This window comes from Felis catus, chromosome B3 (assembly GCF_018350175.1).
Source record: "Felis catus isolate Fca126 chromosome B3, F.catus_Fca126_mat1.0, whole genome shotgun sequence".
Lineage (NCBI taxonomy): Eukaryota > Metazoa > Chordata > Mammalia > Carnivora > Felidae > Felis > Felis catus.
In genome coordinates this window covers 143,738,101-143,759,039 of record NC_058373.1, presented here as the reverse complement: position 1 = coordinate 143,759,039, position 20,939 = coordinate 143,738,101, and the positions used below count along the sequence as shown (strand labels likewise).

At 52.6% G+C, this 20,939-nt stretch overlaps 2 long non-coding RNA genes across 5 annotated transcripts; one reads left to right on the top strand and one right to left on the bottom strand.

Annotated features, from left to right (window-relative positions):
* Positions 1-46: 46 nt before the first annotated feature.
* Positions 47-7,012, top strand: LOC109501042. 2 transcript variants are annotated; one of them, XR_006600010.1, is made up of 2 exons: positions 47-654; positions 6,655-7,012. It is a non-coding gene; the product is annotated as an uncharacterized LOC109501042 (long non-coding RNA). The 2 variants fall into 2 exon arrangements; XR_002159015.3 differs by lacking the exon at positions 47-654 and adding an exon at positions 672-2,867.
* Positions 4,947-16,237, bottom strand: LOC109501041. Of its 3 annotated transcripts, none has more exons than XR_006600009.1 (3): positions 14,830-16,237; positions 8,038-8,495; positions 4,947-6,912 (listed from the first exon to the last, which is right to left on the bottom strand). It is a non-coding gene; the product is annotated as an uncharacterized LOC109501041 (long non-coding RNA). The 3 variants fall into 3 exon arrangements; XR_002159014.3 differs by having other exon boundaries at positions 4,949-6,240; positions 14,830-16,235; XR_002743295.2 differs by having other exon boundaries at positions 4,949-6,240; positions 15,758-16,231.
* Positions 16,238-20,939: the final 4,702 nt, after the last annotated feature.

Sequence of the window (20,939 nt, the reverse complement as noted above, 5' to 3'; positions counted from 1 at the left end):
CGGCTCCGCCCTAAAGGCCGCCGCCCGCCGGTCCGCCCCGCCCGCGACCCGCCGCCGCAGCCACTAGCGCCCGCTCGCCGCCCCGGCGTCACGACGTTGCGCATGCGCGCGGGCGGGCCCCGGGGACGCCGCCGCGCAGCCTTCTGGGATCTGTAGTCCTCATGCTGGGCGCGTCCCGCGTTTCCCGCATCGCAGACCCTGAAGATGGGAACTTGGCTTGGCTCGTGGGCGGTATGGGGTGGTTAGGGACTGTATCTCTCTTGTTCGGTGCTGTGGCCGAACAGCACAGAGCCTGAGACGCTCCATAAATATTGAGTAAATGGTGTTAATGACGAGAGCTAACTTTTTTTTTTGTTTTTAGCAGTTAGCCGGTGATCGACATTGCTCTAAGCATTTAACCTATGTCCTCGCGCTAAACGGATGAATGACTACAATGTGTTAAGTGCTAAAATACTGTCATGACATATGTGTTGTTAGATCTGCAAGGAGAGAGGGAGAACGTTTTCAGAGGGGCACGAGACGAGGGGCGTGCCACATTGCTAGGCTGGAAAGGGGCGGTTGGGAAGGGGATATTCCCCGCAGAGAAACTAGCCTCTACAAAGACAGAGGAGCCTGAATGAAGGTTGCGGCTGGAGCCCTGGCTGCAGAGGCAATGTAAGGTAAAGCCAGGAGATGACATCTGAACGATGGGATAAAGCCAAGCTGGTATGGGTCCTGGCTGCTAATAACAAAATAATTCCCCCCAGGATGCTGTGATGACCTATGTGACAGCATCTATGCAGAACAGAGCTGCTCTGCTAGCAGCGGGGCGGCACTGTCATTCCATGGGACTCAGCATCTGGGTCCTCATAAGGCAGGGGCTGAGATGCCTGCCGGCTAAAGCTCCCCCCCAACTCGCATCCACCTGGATCTCCTCCCTTACACGGAGATGACAAGGGCCAGAGTCCAGGCTGCCCACTCTCTTGGTTTAGAGATGACAGTTTCTTTTAAGGAGCATTAATTGGCCCTTGAAAGTTCAAACTCATAACTTGCTTCTTAAATTGGGTGGAGGAAGGGAAGCCAAAGGTGTTATTTTTATATCCGAGTGCACAGTCACAGAGCTGAATCCTGATTGGTAGGATGATGATAGGATGATTTGATTCCCCCAAATCATCTTTGGAAAACTGGGAAACATACAATATGCTTATCCTTGCTCAATTACCCAATGCCAACCCCCAGAGGCTGCTGGAACATGGAAACTAATCAGATGATTCTTGTCTCTAAGGAGCTCATGGAAGAGGGGACAGAGCAGTACCCCATCCTCCTGCCCTCCATCAGTCTACCCTTGTGTGATATGCCCACACAGATTTAGATAACTTTCCAAGAAAAATACAAAACAACTAACTGCAACGAGTTTGTTCTGTGATCATAATGGTAACGAATAATAATAATGTCACCAACAGCTAACACTGAATGCTCGCTCAATGCTAAGCACTCTGCTGAGCACCCGCACCCCCACCCCTATGTCCTTTGGGGTAGGAACAGGAATGAAGAGGGAAATCTGTTAGGTGCAGGTTAGCGAACTCTGAATTGACCACACACCACCTGAGACCCAGAAATCCAGCAGCGACCTGGCAGACGGAGCGAGGCTGCTTGCAGCGTGCATGGTGAGTCAGCACCATTCAAAAGACCCCAGGAGACGCAGGCACTTGGGCATTCGAGACACTCAAACATCTGCAACCTGGCCCCGAGCCAGGGCAACGGAGCAGCGGGCTTCGGATTTGCAGATAGGTTCAAAATTAAAAGTGTTATTTCCAAGAGGATGGAAATTGAAAGACTCTGAACAAAGATTCATACATTGACCCAAAGTGCTGGCATTTCTGTTTTATAAAGATGTTTGCTGTGTTTAATATGTAGTAAGAATGGTCGATGTTGATTGAGTGCTTACTGTACCCAGGGGGCTAAGCACTCTAAATTCCTTAACCCCTGGGCCGCCCCCAGGGCTGCAAGGGGAGGAGATTTCTTGTAACCATGCCCTTTTGGCCTGCTGGCACCGGACTCTGCCCCACCCCCACCGCCCCACCGAATTCCAAGCTGCCCTTGGATTGGCGGCGGGGGTCCTCCCCCCAAGCCTGGCTTCTCCCACCACTTGCTCCCTTAGGCGGCTCAGTTTCCCCCTGTCCTACTGCAGCAGAAGCTGCTTTCAATTGGCAGTGGGCACAGAAGGGCGGGGGAGCAGTTGGAAAGAGAATTCGTTCCAAGTTGATGGGGGATGACTGTGGCTGCTAGGCGACTTGTATTTTATGAGAAATCGGGGATGAACTGTCTACACGGAGGAGATCGCGTCCATTCCCCATCCCTCTCTTTAAAGTACTGCGCTGGGTGGCTTCTCGAGTCCCAGCTGGGGGCTCAGTACCATCCCTACCCTGCCTCTCTCCTCTCTCCTTCTCCCGACCCTGGGGTGGCACCGAGCCCCTCAGCGGAAGCCCCGCTGGCTCAGTACCTGCAGGCCCTGCGCCTGGGATCGCCCCTCCTCTCCCTAAATACCATATAGGGCTTGCCCATTCATCCGTTCGTTCGTTCGTTCCATGTGCTCGGAATGCAGCAGGGCCCCGCCCAGCGTGGGTGCTTGGTTAATGGCTGTGGGACCAACGCTTACCCCCCCGGAACCGGGTGCTGGCGATGGCAGCAGCCGCCGGTCCACAGGGCACATTTTGGATTTTGACCTTCCAGCTGCTTTAACCCAGGCGGGCCCCGCCGTTCCGCGGCCAGCGCAGACTGCACCGCCCTTCGCTCACCGGGGAGGGGGAGGCTACAGGGCGCTTTTGGATGAGCTGGCCTCAGCACCCGCCCCCTTTCCGCCCGGGTTCGGTCCAGGGGGCCTCAAGGTGAGGCCGAGAGCCGGCTGAGTCGCGGTCCCGGGGCGTGGGGGCGTGGGGGGGGGGTGGGGGTAGGCAGCGCCCAGACCCAGCAAACGGTCTCTTGGTGCCCCCTAGTGGCGCGGAGGCGGACACACGCGCGCGCGCAAGGAGGCCCCTCCCCAGTCCCCGCGCCCGGGTCCTGGGGGCGCCACCGGGTTCACATTCCCAAGGTCACCCGGGTCACTTGCCCTTTGCTACAGAATGAGTAATGGCAGTGACCAGAGGCGAATGCCAGCCTGTGGCCTGGCCTGCATCCCGCCGCCCACTGGGAAGGTTAGAGAACTTTGTGTCTAAGGGCAGATTAGGGGCCACTCCTGCCTAGAGGTCGTCTGAGACCCCTGATGCTCCCCTGGGTGCTCTTCTCCAGAGGTACCCCACCCCTTTCCTCACCTAAGACCTGTGTCCCCAGACCAAGGCCATGGCTCCCTGCGCGCCCTGGACCCCATCCGTTCTCAACAGATATCACTTCTGAATTCTCTGGCTCCCAAACGCTCGCCCTCTCCCGCCTTGATCCTTCCCAGTGGTGCCCAACCTCCTCGAATGCATCCCTGCCTTAAAAAGAAAGACAATCCTGCCACGTTGCCTGCCCGCACCTCTCCATCTTTTGGCTCCAGCAAAATGCCTTGAAAATAAGCGTGGGTGGGGCTGCGGCTCACCCTGCCTTGACATAACGATCAAGAGCTCCCCGACATCCCTGGGCAAGTGCTGCTGTCCAGGTCACCAAAGGCCTCCGCGTGGCCAAATCCAGTGATCAGTCCTCGGTTCTCATCTTGCTGGACTGCTGGGCAGCTTTGATACAGCAGGGCCCTCTCCCCTCTAAATGTTTCCTTTACCTGGCCCTCCTCCAACACTAGGCTCCTTCTCCGTCTCCTTTGCTGGACCCCTCTCCTCTTCCGCATCCCTAAAGGTTGGAGTGGCCCGATGCTGTCTTCAGACTGCTTTTGTGTCCTAACAAAGCTCCCCAAGTGACCTCCCCTAACCCCATGACATTCAACACATCTATACACTGATAACTCCTAACCTTAGAAGCTCCATTTTGCTCCTGTTGGCGTGTTCTAGGAAATACCAATTAGGCCAGGTTGGTTGAAAGTGTTGTTTGGGTCTTCTACATCTTTACTGATTTTTTCTTTTTTAAATTTTTATTAAAAATTTTTTTTTTACATTTATTTATTTTTGAGAAACAGAGGGAGACAAAGCATGAGTCAGGGAGGGGCAGAGAGAGAAGGAGACACAGAATCTGAAGCAGGCTCCAGGCTCCGAGCAAGTGGTCAGCACAGAGCCTGATGTGGGGCTCGAGCCCACAAACTGACATCATGACCTGAGCTGAAGTCGGACGCTCAACCGACTGAGCCACCCAGGTGCCCCTCTTTTTAACATTTTTAAATGATTATTTATTTTTGATAGAGAGAGGGAGAGAGCGAGTGGGGAAGGGTAGAGAGAGGGGGAGACACAGAATCCGAAGCAGGCTCCAGCTCCGAGCTGTCAGCACAGAGCCCGACGTGGGGCTTGAACCCACGAACCATGAGATCACGACCTGAGCCAAAGTCGGACGCTCAACCAACTGAGCCACCCAGGTGCTCCCTTACTGGTTTTCTATGTAGCTGTTCTACCCATTCCTAAGAGAGGTGCTGAAATGTCGGATTACAATTGTGCTTTTGTCTTTCTTCTTGCCGCTCAGTCTGTTTTTTGCTTCATGAATTTGAAGCTCTGTTATTACATGCATGAACATCTAGCATTGTTGGGTCCTTTTCATGAACTGATCCCTTTATCATTTTGAAATGTCCCTCTAATCCTAGAAGTGTTACCTACCCTGTAATTTACTTTGACTTTAGCATAGCCACGTTGGCTTTCCTTTGGCCAGTGTTGACATCACCTGTTTTTTCCCATCCCTTACTTTTAACCTATTGGGGCCTTTGCATTTAAAGTGGGTTTCTTGGGGCACCTCGGTGGCTCAATCCATTGAACGTCTGATTTGGGCTCAGGCCATGATCTCACAGTTCGCGGCTCCTCAGTGATCTCATGGTTCAAGCCCCCACGTCGGGCTCACTCTTCCACCAAAGAGCCCACTTCGGATTCTCTGTCCCCCTCTCTCTCTGCCCCTCTCCCACTCACGCTGTCTCTCTCTGTCTCTCAAAAATAAACATTAAAAAAAACCGTGGGTTTCTTATAGGAAGCACATAGCTGTTTAATTTTTTATGTTTTTATTTTACTTTTAAGAGAGACACAGTAAGAGCAGGGGAGGGGCAGAGAGAGACAGAGAATCCGAAGCAGGCTCCAGGTTCTGAGCTGTCAGCACAGAGCCCCATGCAGGGCTCAAACTCATAGACTGCAAGATCACGACCTGAGCCGAAGTCAGACACCCAACCGACTGAGCCACCCAGGCGCCCCTGGTTTTTGCTTTTTAAAAACCCTATTGGCTAATCTCTGTTCTTCCTTTGGGGTGATGATCGACATGGCTGGATTAAGTCACTATCTTGCTATGCGTTTCTATTTTCCTACCCGTTCTTTGTCCAGAACGGAATTCTTCCTTCCCCAAAGCCCCTTATCTCAGCAAACACCGCTCCCTCACCCCTCTGCCCAGAGTGTCCCTTGGTGCCTCTCATATTCCCGCATGTCTCCATCCGGCCCGACAGCCAACTCTGCCATTCTCCCCAAATTATCTCCCAAATCTGACCTCTTCCTTCCTGCTGCACTGTGGCGCTATGGGCTCTCGGTCAAACCCCTCTGGCCCTCCCCTGGGCGGCCGAAGAGCTGCCTGCAGGCCCTTGGGGAACATCTTTCTAAACATAGGTCAGAGTGGCCGGTTCTCTGTGGCTTCACATCCCGCTTAGAGGGAGAACCGTCCTTGGCTTGCCCACTTAGGCTCTGAGTGATCTGGTCCTTGGCCTGCCCTTCAGACTCATCCCTCTGGCCGCCTTGGTGTGCTGACCTTCTGTTGTCCCCGATGACACCAGGCATGCCTCGGCCTGAGGGTCTTTCCCTTGTTCTAGAATACTCTTCCTCCAGAGTCTTAAAGGGCTCACTCCTTCTCTTCATCAGCCTTCTGCTCAAGCATGACCCTTCAGAAGGGCTCTCTTTGACCACCTTCCCCACCACTCGCCCCTTTATTTTCTTCAGGGCATGCTTCTCTGCACAGTACCATCTGTGCTCCTCACTCATGGTCTGTGCCCCTAATTAGAATGTGATTCCATGAGGTCAAGGGTTTTCTCTTGGTAATGGCAAATCAGTGTGTCTGTGCTTGGAACTGTGTCTTGCTTGCTGTGGGTGCAGAATAAACATCTGGAGCATAAGTAAGTAAACAGAGTACTTCTATTCACTCCAGATGAATTACCAGGTGATTCTAAAAGGGCAGAAATTAAAAAAAAAAAAAATCACTCAGCAACTAAGTTACATGCACATCAAAGCCTAATTGTAAAGAAACTGTCACGGCTGATTTCTGTGATATTACAAATGTACACTAAGTGCCCACGTGTCACCCCACACGTCAATCCCCAGTCTAATCCAGGTCTTTGCAGTTTGTCTCATGATCGAAATGGAGCCGTGATGCATCCCTTCGTTTCCTCAAGACTTTGAGAAGAGGGGGCACAGATGCAAAGTTCTAGATGCATCCTCACGAAGAGTCACTTGATGGGCTATCTGGGGATTTGGGAGGCCACCTGTTGTGGGTTGAAGTGTGTTTCCCAAAAGACGTGTTGAAGTCCTAATGCCTGGTGCTTGTGAATGTGACCTTGCTTGGATATTGGGGTCTTTGCAGATGTCATCAAGTTGAGATGAGGTCATTCTGGATGAGAGTGGGCCCTAAATCCAGTGACTGGTGTCCTTACAAGAAGAGGGAAACGTGGACCCAGACACATGACCCACACAGGGAGAGTGCCATGTGAGGACGGAGGTGGAGATTGGAGTGATGGCTCTACAAGCAAGGACGCAAAAGGTTGCCAACAGCCACCAGGAGCCGGGAGGGAGGCATGGGGCAGTAAAGGTGATTCTGCAAGCGGAAATCCTGCAAAGCAATCTTGACAATTGTAGGGTATTGTGAATCCACTAGGAACCACCGAATTTTGGTGAATTGACGTTTTGTGAATTTTATCTCAATAAAAACTGCTTTTATTTTATTTCTTTAAAAGTTTATTTATTTGGGGGGGGGGGGTGGCGTGCAGAGAGAGAGAGAGAGAGAGGATCCCAAGCAGGCTGTGTGCTGTCAGCACAGAGCCTGACCAGGGCTCAATCTCATGAACCGTGAGATCATGACCTGAGTGGAAATCAAGAATCGGACACTGAACCAACTGAGCCACCTAGGCATCCCAATAACATTTTCAAAAAAATTTTTTTAACGTTTATTCATTTTTGAGAGACAGAGCGTGAGCAGGAAAGGGGCAGAGAGACAGACATATCCGAAGTAGGCTCCAGGCTCTAGGCTGTCAGCACAGAGCCCAACATGGGGCTCGAACTCACAAACCGTGAGACCATGACCTGAGCCAAAGTTGGGCACTTAACAGAACCGAGCCCCTTAGGCGCCCCTCAATAACGCTGTTTAAGTGGACATGGGGAGAGAAAAATCAGTGGGAAAAGTGTGACTTCCATGATCTCCCAAACATGAGAAACTTTCCCGTTGGTTAGAACTATGCAGGCAAATAGAAACGGTAAAGCTAATCTTTGCTGGGGACACTCTAACTTTCAGAAGCATCAAGAATGAACGAGCTTCTTTCTTTGTTCGAAAGCAGCACAGATACTCAAATCAGAACGGCCTCGAGGAGATGAGCATCTCTGCAACGGTGTGGAGGTGTCCACACACAAGTTCACGGAGCCGTCCCTGCTTGTACAGCACCTGATGCCACAGAACCATGCACTTGGAAGTGGTCAAGGTCGTAGATTTTAAACTATGTGTATTTGGGGCGCCTGGGTGGCTCTGACTTCGGCTCAGGTCATGACCTTGCGTTTGGGGCTTCGAGCCCCGCGTCGGGCTCTGTGCTGACGGCTGGGAGCCTGGAGCCTGCTTCGGATTCTGTGTCTCCTTCTCTCTCTGCCCCTCCCTGCTCGCACTCTCATTCTGCCTCTCAAAAAAATAAAACAAAACATTAAAAAAATAGAAAGTAAATAAACTATGTGTATTTAACCACGACTTAAAGGAGATACTTACCAGGAGCAGTATGAACAGTGTTCGCCTCTTCCGCTGTGACTTAGGACGTGCCGCGAGCATCCTTTCTGGACCTCTGTCGGTTGTCGCTGTCTGTTCCGCGTCGCGATGAGCTTCCAGCGCGGCCTTCGCACTCGCACTCGGGGCGACGCGAAACGTGTCGAGGGCTCCGTCGGCATGGGGGCGTGGCCGGCGTCACTTCTGGGGGGACATCGTCCTTCTCATCAAGTGGGCCTCACCAGGCCCCTCTGGCCGCAGCTCTTTCTTCTGGCCCCGTCGCTGCTGCCCCTGGATTTGCCTCCAGTGTCCCCACTTCCCGTCCTTGCCACTTTCTCACCTCTGTCGGTTGACTCCCGGCTTCGGTGACGCGCTTCCGCAGAGTAGCCAGTGTGTCCATCACGGAAGGTGGCACGGCTCCCGACCTGGCTGGTGTCCGGGCGCGGTGACCGGTCACCCACGGGCTTGGGAAGAAGTGCCAGATGGTCACTGATCATGAGGCGTGGCTGTTGTTTATGTAGTGATTTGCAGGCTGGCGAGCTCAGGCAGTCTCTACCTGGTGCGGCGACTCAGTTAATACACAGGGTCACTGACACTTGAACTGTGTTGTTGAGGGACTGATGGTGTTTTCCTAGACCGTGGTAACTAAAGTTTCTGCATGTTGGAACCATGCGGAGCAGGGGCTGCCTACAATGACATTCCCAACCCCCCTTCCCACCTTGCTGTTCCTTGTCTCCATTCAAGGAGGAGCTGGCCCCGGACCTATAGTCCCAGGATGGAAGCAGAAGGTGCCTGTGGGTCTTTTGGACTTTGTTTCCCCCTCACCCCCCAAAGCCCAAGCCCTTCAGACAACAAAGGGGGGTGGAGGAGGAAGGCAGAACTGATGTGTCCCTTCTGGGCCAGTGTCCTGGAGAAGCCGGGTTGATGAAGCATCTTGGACCACAGGGAGACCACCCTGGTCTGGGGTGAGCAGAGGCAGGTGAGGGGGTCCCGGGCCTGCTGCCTCCAGTCGCCAGAGAGCAATGCAGGAGGGGTCTGGCACCCAGGTGACAGGATGCCAGGCAGGCTGGCCCAAGAGGGCCACATGCCCGGTGAGGCTGGGGACAGCACCGAGGCGTGGGACCGGGGGGCTGCAATAGCCGTTATGGGCAGATAACCAGTGGCAGCAGGCTCCCCCACAGGGCCCTAACCCTGCAGGAGTCCTGACGTAGGAAGGGGGCAAGATCTGAAACTGATGGCCGTGATAGTGCCCATGGAATCATGGAATGGGCGCTTGGGGCAGAAATCAGGCTGTCACGGAAAATGGAGGCAGTGGCACTGCCCACACACCTGAGTCCGTGGCTGGAGAGTCATGCCTGTGATGACTGGGGCTGTGCCACCACCATGACGAGCTGGCCTGTTCTAATGGCCACACTCACAGCACTGACGGGATAGGTTATTACTACTGGTTTGAAGATGTGAAGATAGCAGGCTGAGGCAGAGGTAACTTGCTTAAGATCTCATAGGTACCAAGATGTGAAGCAGGGGTTCAAACTCGGATACTGCTTGTGCCTAGAGACTTTTTTTTTAAATTATTTATTTTGAGAGAGCCAGCATGGGGCCCGACTTGGGGCCCGAACTCACGAACCGAACCGTGAGATCATGACCTGAGCTGAAATCAAGAGTCAGATGCTGAACCGACTGAGCCACCCAGGTGCTCCTGTGCCTAGAGATTTATAACCACCAGTAGTGCGTGGGCTGGGTCCTGTTCTGTCATTTCTCCTGTCCCCAGTGTAGCACCAAGCACGGGGGAGCTGTTGACCAGTACCTGCTCTGAGCTTCAATTTTCCATCTATAAATGGTGATTTTGGTGCAAACGGCGATCTCAGAGGGTGCTCAGGGATCTCTGAGCATCCGCCCAGAAACGGGACACAGTCAGCCTGCCTGCCAGAGGGAGCACAAACCAGGGGCGTCCTGACACCTAGCGGCTGCTCAGCGTAATTGCAGGCCCCAGCCCCAGATGCTCCCAAAACTCGAGGGCTCCTGGTCCTGGTCCTCTCCATGTCTGGTTCAGCAGCTGCCTGCTGCCCTAGACAACTTTCCCTCCTTGCCAGGCAGGGCAGTGCTAAGCCAGAAACTGAAGAGGCTCAGGTGCCTATTTATTCAGTTTCATTTATTTCCATAAGATCTTTCATTCTAGGATTGCGGGATGGGCAGAGGCTGAATCTCCTTCCTTCCTGCTGAGAGAAGCCTATTGCTGGCCGAACACAACCACACACGTCCATTCAAAAACCTGCTCAGGTCAAGCATATAAGTGTTCACTTTGGGTTTTTTTTAGTTTATTTATTTTGAGAGAGTGTGCACATGAGCAGGGGAGGGGCAGAGAGAGAGACAGAGAATCCCAAGCAGGCTCCATGCTGTCAGCACAGAGCCCGATGTGGGACTCGATCCCATCAGAGCAAGACCATGACCTGAGCTGAAATCAAGAGTCAGATGCTTAACGGACTGAGCCACGCAGGTGCCCCACTAGTGTTCACTTTTAAGAAAGAACCTCCTACTTTACTCCAAAGAATAAATGTAAACATTTTACAGAGACCACCCAAAATTTCCAGCAGAATGCGCTGGGTCTGGTGAGATGTAAAGCACAGGACACCTAGTATCCTGTTAGGTTAGGACTTTGCTTAACTTCAGTGCAATGCTCACTTTCGCCATGGGTGGAGGGGAACACGTCAACATTTTTATGGACAAGACAAAAACCCTTCTGCACCCTGAAAGTGACAGGACCTAAAATGGTTTATCAGAAAATGTTATTTTATCACAGTAGATGCTGGCATTTCCTGGCATTGCCAGTCAGGCTTTAAGTTTGACATCAATTGCTGTTTCTCTATATTGAACACTCTAGTATGTATGTATGTATGTATGTATGTATGAAGGTTTTAAGTAATCTCTACACCCAGTGTGAGGCTCAAACTCACAACCCTGAGACCAAGAGTCACATGCTCTCCCAACTGAGCCAGCTAAGAGTCCCTAGTATTTATCTTCTTTTTTTTTCTTAATGTTTATTTATGTTAGAGAGAGAGAGACAGAGTATGAGTGGGAGAGGGGAGAGGGGGTGGGGAGACACAGAATCTGAAACAGGCTCCAGGCTCTGAGCCGTCAGCACAGAGCCTGATGTGGGGCTTGAACTCACGAACCGTGAGATCATGACCTGAGCCGAAGTCAGACGCTTAACTGACTGAGCCACCCAGGCACACCCCTAGTATTTATCTCTAAATTGAGTACGTAGAGGACCCTGCACTTCTGTTCCTCACCTAGAGTGAAGACAAAAGCAAGACCCTGTACTGAGAGGCACATCACCCATCAAGGCACAGGGAGCTGTCTGTGCATAGCAACTTGGAGGCTGTCAATGTTTGTTTTTTAAGTAGGTGCCATGCTCAATGTGGGGCTTGAACTCACCACCTTGAGACCAAGAGTTGCATGCTCTACGCTCTACAGACTGAGCCAGCCAGGCACCCCTGTCAATGGGTCTCATATCGAAATGGGTGGCGGGGGTCAACTAAGTTCAGGAATCGCTGGGCTAGACAAAGCTTAACCTGTTTCTTCATGACAGGACTTTTCAGAGCCTCTAGGAAGTCCTTTGAATCTCTGGGGACAGGGGCAGGTGCAACATTTCCCAAGCTACTTGGCTATGGGACTCTTTTGGTGGAACATCAATACCCAGCCCCCGTGGGGCTAGAGATCTATGGGGATACTTGGAGAGCACTATCTAGAACGGGAGCCACGTGTTTGATAAACACGGCCGTTATCGCAGAGTTTTTTAAAATGCTTATTTTTGAGAGAGCCAGTGCAATGGGGGAGGGGCAGAGAGAGGGAGTCACAGAATCGAAGCAGGCTCCAGGCTCTGGGCCAAACCTTGAGATCACGACCTGAGCCGACGTCGGAAGCTCAATCGACTGAGCCACCCAGGCACCTCGTCGTTTGTTTTGCTTTTAGGGAAGGCGGCCAGTCCCTCTTGCCAGTCCTTGTTTTGACCAGAGGGAGTATTCTGCGGCCACACACCAGCCTCACTCCGCCCCCCTCCCCCATGCCCCCACACGTCTGCTAGGAGGATGGCTTTGCAGTTTGGGCTGCCTCGCTGGCCCCGCAGTGGGTGGCGAGAAAGGCCCGGCTCGCGCAGCATCCTGGCACTGCCGCCACCAGCTGTGTGACCGCGGGTGGGTCCCTTAACCTCTGTGCTGACGTGGCCTTCCATAAATGAGGCCCGTGAGCAGAACCGCCCCTGGGGCTGTGTGAGGTCAAGTGGCAAGGCTGCCGGCACAGGGAGTGATCAATCACAGGCTGCCCTACTGCCGCCATTAGCGGTAACAGTAAAGGTGACGGTGCCCGAGCCCCATCCGCACCGATGGCAGGTCCCAGGTCTGCGGAGGAAGCCGACTTGGGGAACAGAAGGCCTTCAAGGGACAGCTGCATTCTGTGGTGAAACACGCAGGCTTCCTTTACCGAAAAGCAAGGAGAAGTCTTGTTTAAATTGCATCTTCGCTTCTTCAGCTTTAAAACAAATCGTGGGGGCGCCTGGGTGGCTCGGTGGCTTAAGCGTCCGCCTCTTGATACTGGCTCAGGTCGTGATCTTGAGGTCGTGGGATCAAGCCCCGCACTGGGCTCTTCACGGACAGCCCAGAACCTGCTTGGGATTCTCACTCTTCCTCTTTCTCTGCCCCTCCCCTGTGCATGCACACACGCTCTCTCAAATAAACGTTAAAAAGACATAAAACCAATTGTGGTGAAAATACATAAAACTTACCATGTGAACCATTTTTAAGTGTGCAATCAGGGGCACTAAGGAAATCTGTAAATTTGTGCAGCGCTCACTCACCACCATCCACGTCCAGAATGTCTCCATCATCCCAAACAGAAATCTGCAACCCATTAAACCATAACTCCCCATCACCCCCAGCCCGAGGGGCAGTTCTGAGAGGGGACAGTCTGGGGTGTGGGGCTTCTCCTCAGTGCCCTTCCTTTTGCAAAGGACCCAAGAGCCCCACTCAGCTGGCACCTGTCAGGCAGAACACCAAAACCCAAATGCAGCCCCAGCCCTAGCGTTTACTCAGACTTAAAGCCAAGGAAGAGGTCGGCAGTTTTGTGCTGCTTTAGCCTCCTCTCAATACTGCACCTTCAGAAGAAAGTGAGGTGCCAAACTTCACGTGATGCGGTGCCCTTGATGGGATCCTGGCACCAAAAAAGGACACCAAGAAAAACTAAGAAAATCCGAATTATGGGCTTTAGTAAGTAATAACGTATCGGGGCACCTGGCTGGCTAGGTCGGTACAGCATCCGACTCTTGATCTCAGGGTCATGAGCTCGAGCCCCATGTTGGGTGTGGAGCCTTACTTTAAAAAGTAAACAAATAAAATAAAAATGCTCCCACTGTGTTTCCCAGATACTCTTGTTAAAGCACCTGACTTGAAAATAAAAGGGACAGTCAGGCAAGGGATACTGTGATGACCGAATCCGCCAGTGAGCCCCTCCTCTTGGGGACCAGACATCCTGATGTTGCTGGTGGGTGGCTGTGGGAGTCGGGGAAAGGCTGCGAAAAGTGGCCACACAGTCTGCACAGCTGCAGGCCCTCCCTGTGCTGTGAACACTGTACCTCTGGGCCCATGGTTCCAGCGCCTTAATTATGCTCCCAGACCACAAGCTTTGTTTTCTTTTTTAAGGTTCGTTGACTTATTCTGAGCGACAGAGGCAGCATGAGCAGGGGAAGGGGCAGAAAGAAAGAGAGGGGGAGAGAGAGAATTGCAAACACGGTCTGCACTGTCAGTGCAGAGCCTGATGCGGGACTTGAACTCACGAAACCATGAGATCATGACCTGAGCCAAAACCGAGTCGGGATGCTTCACTGACTGAGCCACCCAGGTGCTCCATCCCAGACCACAAGCTTTTTGAGACCCGGGAACGCCCAATTTTCTAGACACTGGGGCTAATGATGGAAATATAGTCCCACTTCAAGGCTGGGGACACAAGTGACAGGTGGGGTCCCCAGGACGAAAGCCGACCCCCTTCTGGAGGTGCCGCATAGGCCTCCCACATCACTGTTGACCCTCTGAGAGCCCAGCTCTGGGTGTTAGGACACACCGTGTGGCGCTTTCGCTCCCACCGGCTACCTTAGCGTGTGCACACCCTGTGTGGCAGCCTCGGAGCTCAGATACCTGGGCAATGAACGATGCAGAGGGAGACAGACTGGTCAGGGCCAGGTTTTCCCCATGAAGATTCCACAGCCTAGAGTGGGGGTCAGGGACAGGAGAATCAAGTGGAAGAACAGGGTTGCTGCCCGTCCTGGGCAAAGATGACAGAGATGCCAATGTGGTTTTGGGGACAGAAGGCATAATTAATGCCTTCCTGCCTCTGGAGGGAAGCTGGCAAGACGGCAAAGAAGCTCGTGTGGGGGCGGAGCCTGTCTTAAAACCCTTCCACCGCCTTATCTCAGTTAAAATTCCAAGCCCTTTTTTGGCCACCTGTTACCTCTCTGATGCCTGCCTACTCCTCAAAGCCACACTCGGCTGCAGGTTCCCTCCCACCGCGGGTCCCTTGCACGCACTGCGCCGTCTGCCTGGATGCTCTTCCCTCACTGCCTTCCAAGTCACCTTCTCAGTAAGGCCTACCCTGCCCCTTGAGTAAAGTTGTCCCCACCTCTTAGACCCTTTCTCAGTTTTGGTTTTTCCCAGTAGCCTGCATCACTTCGAACACGGTGTAAACGTTTACTCTGTTTATGGTCTCTCTCCTGCACTGGAAGGGAAGTTTGAGGAGGGCGAGGATGTCTACCTCTTCTGTTTAATGCTAGATCCTCAGCGCCTGGAGCCAGCAGGTGTTTGACGGATTCTTGTCGAACGGAATGGATCAAGCTGCGGGTGGTTCTCCTGGGGTCCTGGCACATTTCTCCCGCCCTCCTTCCAGTTCCGGCTTCCAGGCCCCTCCCTCCCACTGCTTCTCTTCTTCCGGGCTCTGCCTGAGGCCCTCCTGTCCCTCGTGTAACAGGCTCGAGACGCCAGCCAGTTCTGCCCCAGTCGGGAGGGGAGACTGGGAAGCACCCGGCCCCGCCCTCCAAGGGTCACCAGTATCTTGAGCCAACAGCAGTGACAAAAGGGAGCGTCCTCAAGGTTTGGGTGACTCCCAAGGGCATGGAGAGAGGGTGGTCCCGTTGGCTCACTTCTCAGGGTGCAAAAGCCACCTGGTTGAGGGTCTGCAGGTTGGTCGGGCTGATGTCTGGGTTCAGCCTTGGCTCCTCCACTTCCAGGCCGCGAGGCCTCAGCAGTCTGTCCCCGACTACAGGCCTCAAGTACACTACGGACACTGCTGTTGTAAAGTTGCAGCAACGTTAAAAAAGGAACAAAAGGCCCCAAATGGGAGTCACTTGTGCTAAACCTTTGTCAGCGATCCAAGGCTTCATACCTAAGCTAACTGCGGTTTCAGCCCCTCCCGGGAACGGGACCTAATTTAACTAGTCATCTAGAATTACCTGGTTAGCACTAGTGAGGTTATCTGGCTGACAGACGCCTGTCTCTCGCTAGAGGAAGGTGACCTCGCTTGAAAAGAAGCCACCCTTTGCTAGAAACTTCCTTTTTCTGGCCCACTTAGGTCTAGGAGAGCCTCCCGTTTTCTACAGCGCCTCAGAGCTCCTTGCCACTGGCGGGATGGGACGCTGTCCCGCTCGGGAATCGCCGAATAAGGCCAATCAGATCTGCAAACTCACCCAGCCGTATCTTGCTCAATCGTCTGCAACGAAAGCCAAGGGGCCCGTCACACAACCCCTGGCGGAAGTCAGCCGAGGGCAGGGGCTCTGCTCTGCTCAACAGCCTCACCCACGGTCAGCTTTTCGGGACTCCCGGTTGGTCCTTCAGGCCATCGCCCTGCTTCACACGGCCGTGCACGTCCCCGCTGCCTCCCACAGGCCTCCGGCAACGCTGTTCCCTGGACAACCCTGGGACCATCTCACAGGCGAGGGCACCGAGGCCGCCCAGCTCACTCCGAAGGCCCAGCAGGCAGGTGGCCGGCCCGTCTGCACGGGACGAGGGCGGAGGCCGGCACCGGCGGGAAGCCTCGGAGCTCCGCCGTCCCCAATTCCGGTCCCCGGTCTAGGTTCCCAGCTCTCTCCCGCCACAGATAAACCAAGAAGACCGCCGCGGCGGTCACGTGTCCGAGAGTCCGCTCGGTCACGTGCCCCCAGCCCGCTCTGTCACGTGAGCCCCAGGACCAATCCCTGAGGCCAAAACGGGGAGGCCTTGGGATTGGCCCATCCCGGCCAGGGGGCGGGACTTTGCTCGAGGACGGAAGCCTTGGCCGCCCCTCCCCGCCCAATCTCTGTGATCCGCGTGAATCTCGCCCTCCCGCGAGACCTGGCGTCGGGCTGCGGCCCCTGACGCCCACAGTGCACCGGGCCGGAGTGGAGCTGTAGCGTTTCACGGTGCCCTTGCGTGGCGCTTGCGTCATTTTCCCGAGCCGGCCGTGAGATTAGGGCGCTCCTCGCCCTGAAACCTTTGCTCGCCTCCGCACCTCTGTCCCGTTTCGGGAGCCTGGGGCAGATTTCTTAACGTGGCCCCAGGGGCCAACCACCGTTGTCACTTCCCTGCCTCTGACACCTTGTCCCTCCGGCTTCCGTTCCTTCCTCAGGGTCGTCATGGCCTGACTTGTGCTCCCGGCACTCGTTTGATTTTTGTCGTTCCAGCCAGACTAGGGATACGTCAGCCGTGGTCCTTGGCTGGGCTCCTGGGGGCCGTGTCCTCTTCGAATTATATGCACATTAGGCGGTGTCGGTGCTCGAGTTGTTGGGGGTGGCGGTGAGGACGTCCATCAGACTCAGATGTGGAGAAACCCCAGAGGAGTGGCTCCGCACAGGACCATCAGGGCCCAGCAGCGCCCGCCTGTGTGCTCTGTGGGCACAGGGCCTGCCATGGCGTTCAGGGGTGCTTATTACATGGAAGAGAATCTCCTAACCTCATTTCCCCCAAGTACCCTCTGCTCGCACCTCAGTCTAGTCCCACGGGCCTGCTTCCTATACCTCCACGCAACTTTTTTAAAAAATATAATTTATAGTCAAGTTGGCTAACATACGGTGTATACGGCGTGCTCTTGACTTTAGGAGTAGATTCCCATTGTTCATCACTTGCAACACCCAGTGCTCATCCCAATAAGTGCCCTCCTCAATGTCCATCACCCATTTTCCCCTCGCTCCTGACCCCCCCCCCCATCAACCCTGTTTGTTCTCTGTATTTAAGAGTCTCTTATGGTTTGCCTCCCTCCCTCCCTCTCTCTGTTTCCCTCCTCCACCCCATGGTCTTCTGTTAAGTTTCTCAAGATCCACATATGAGTGAAAACATATAACATCTGTCTTCTCTGCCTGACTTGTTTCATTCAGCGTAATACCCTCCAGTTCCATCCATGTTGCTGCAAATAGGCAGGTTTCGTTCTTTCTCATTGCCAAGTAGTACTCCATGGTATATATAAACCACATCTTCTTTATTCATCAGTGGATGGACATTTAGGCTCTCCATGATTTGGCTATTGTTGAGGGCACTGCTGTAAACATTGGGGTACATGACCTGCACACAACTTCTGACGGCACTTCTCCCTGCTGGGATCATCTCCTTTCCTCTGCTGGGACATTTTTTTTTTCACCTTGCCGTTAAACTTTGGGCCATGAACTGGCTCGGGGAGGCGTGCAGCACAGCGCCAGAGACTGGAGGCACAGTGGTGAACAGGACAGGTCCAGGCTCGTGGTCTACTCGGGCAGACGGTGAAGTTGGAGACGAGGGAGACTCTGTGAGTGCCTCAGGATTGGGCCCCAGGGAGATCTGAGATTGAAGGATAAATAGCTAATGATCAAGTCAGGGTGAGAGCAGGGAGTAGCAAGTTGGAAGGCTCATCGTGGGTAAGATTTAGCTTGTCATAGGAGGAGAGTAGAGAAGGTAGCAAGGCCAGCGTTTTGATCCTTGGAGGGTTGTTAGGTAGAGTGTAGACTGATCAAGCGAGTGACTTTGGAAGCCCCCTCTGGCTGCAAGCAAGAGCCAGATGGCTGTTCACGGGAGGTGTGCAAGGGCAGGAGGGAGGTGGGCAGGCAGGAAAGGAAACAGCTGAGCAAAGGCTGGCGTTGAAATCTGAACACGTGGGGGAGACTTTCTGGGTTTCAGTTTGTCCATCTGTAAAGTGTGGGGGTTGTATTCCCATCTTTAAGGTCCTCCCACCTCTGTCTCAAATTCAGCAACACTTCAGGTGGATGAGAATTTGTAAGTGGTTATAGTGAGGACAGAGAAAGATGAAGGGAAGGAAGGGAGGCAGGAGAGAGAAAGAGAGAGAGAGAGAGACAGACAGACAGACAGACAGACAAACACAAGGGGACACGGAGGACGGAGGAGCAGGGTTTCAAGGGGATAGCAGGACCCAGAGGCCTGCCCAGGCCAGAGAGCCGTCCCTAGATTTAGGCCCTCGATGGTACTGCCGTGTGACCTTGGCCGGCTCACCCAGTTCCCTAGGTCTCAGGTTCTGCCTCTCTGATGGAGATACCCGGCATAGATTGATGCTAGGTGACACTGCACCGGTCATGGCTGGGCACATACCAGACTTGAAGGCTGAGGGAGCATTAACGAGGGCATGTTCTGGACACCTGCTCACCTGAGTTCTGAGGGTCCGCCACCAAGGCCCAGGGGTTTTAGTTGCTTCATCCATAAATCTGGGGACAAGTGAGGGTGTCATAGAGGGCAAAGCAAGATCTTAGGACCCCACTGACCTGCATTTGGATTCTGACTCTCCCTTTGACTAGCTAGTGAGTTTGCGTAAATCACATAATCTCTCAGAACCTCAGTGTTCTCATCTGAAAAATGGGGACTCGCAACACCAACCTGTGAGAGTTCGATCAGACGCTGTGTGCCAAGGGACAGTCCAGCTTGTTGTAGGCGCTCAGTACGCGTCGTTCCTGTTGCTTCCCCTCTGCCAGCTTTGAGGAGCCCGTGGCTGTGAGGCTGGAGAAATGTAAGCGACTACATCGTGTTTGTTCCTCTCATCCCACGGAGTTTAATTTCTTAAAAGTCCTTTAGAATGCGTGATGCCGGGAGGGCCAGAGTGTTCAGTTTACAGGGCAATCAGACGGGGGGTAACGTGAAAAGAGTTGAGCGGGCGGAGGCTCGAAGCAGACATTCCGCACGGCGGTGGGGTGGCCTGGCTCCCGCGCTCTGGTGGTGAGAAGGGAGATTGTAAGTCAGCTCTCGGGCTGCAGGCAAGCTGGACCTGGCTGATTTCAGATGCTGCACTCAGGCGTTAGACACAATTTTTTAAAAAGGGAATGTATGGCGCGCCTGGGTGGCTCAGTCGGTTCAGCCTCCGACTTCGGCTCAGGTCATGACCTTGCTGTTTGTGAGGTCGAGCCCCGCATCGGGCTCTGCTGACAGCTCGGAGCCTGGAGCCTGCTTCGGATCCTGTGTCTCCCTCTCTCTCTGCCCCTCCCCTGCTCGCGCTCTGTCTCTCTCTCTCTCTCTCTCTCTCTCTCTCTCTCAAAAATAAATAAACATTAAAAAAATACAAAAGGAAATGTAAAGGATTTGTAAAATCAGTGCAAATGTTCCAGAATTCTCCAGACATACCTAAGTCCTTGGGATACTTATCTAGTTTTCTCACAAACTAACATTATATATAGCACATGATATGTAGTATATATTAGATTTTAGGATACTATATATATGTACATGTGTGGATGCACATAATAGGATTCTTCTGTGCAGACTATTTTGGGACTCCCTTGTTTCACCCAAATATGTATCTTGGATAGTTGTTACGTGACAACATTTCATGCTCAAATTATTCTAGATTTGAATCGTGAGGGTTCCTACAAATTGGCTCCTGTGTACTTTTAACATTCTTTTTTAACACTCATTCTTTGAGCACATCCTAGTTTCTGGTAGGGTGTTTGCAGGATAGTTGTATCGTGTGGTGGAATTATGACCTTGTTTTTGTTCCTCGTTTGGAGATTAAGTATGGATTAAGGAGAAGCATGTGGGTGCCAAGTTGACACGGGGTGGGCTTGTGATGGTTAATTTTCTGTGTCAACTTGTCTGGGCCATGGTGCCCAGATATATGGTCAAGACTTATTCGGGATGTTTCAGTAAGGGTGTTTTGGGATGAGAGTAACATTTAAATTGGTAGACTTTGAGTAAAAGCAGATTGCCCTCCCGAATATGGGTGGGCCTTATCCAATCAGTTGAAGGCCAGAATAGGTCAAAAGTCTGACCTCCCCCAAACAAGAGGGAATTCTGTCAGCAGATGGCCTTCAGACTTGAACTGCAACACCGGCTCTTCTCTGGATCTGTAGCATGCCGGCCTACCCGGAGATTTTGGCTTTGCCAGCCTCCATAATCACATGAGCCAATTCCTTAATATCTATCTATCTATCTACCTACCTACCATCTATCTATTTATCTATCTATCTATCCATCTAATCTATCCTCTATCTATCTATATCATCTATCTATCTATCTATCTATCTATCTATCTATCCTCTATCTATCCCCTAGCTATGTATGTATGTATGTATGTATGTATGTATCTATCTATCTATCTATCTATCTATCTATTTGTCTATCCATCCATCCTATTGGTTCTGTATTTCTGGAAAACCCTGATTAACACAGCATGGTTCTCTTATTAAGGAAAGGTTCTTCAAAAACTTTTTTTCACTAACTCCTGATTTAGAGTTTCTATCTTGTCTGGAGTCAGTTTGGGTTATATTTTCCTAGAAAATTATCCATTTCAAATTTATTTTCCTATTGTTATGCAAATTAGCCTCGTGGTTTTAAAAAATGTCTTCTGAATTGATGGTTACTTTTCTTCTGTCATTATTTATTTTGGATGTTTAGGAGTTCACCCATGCCATTAAAAAACCCCAAATT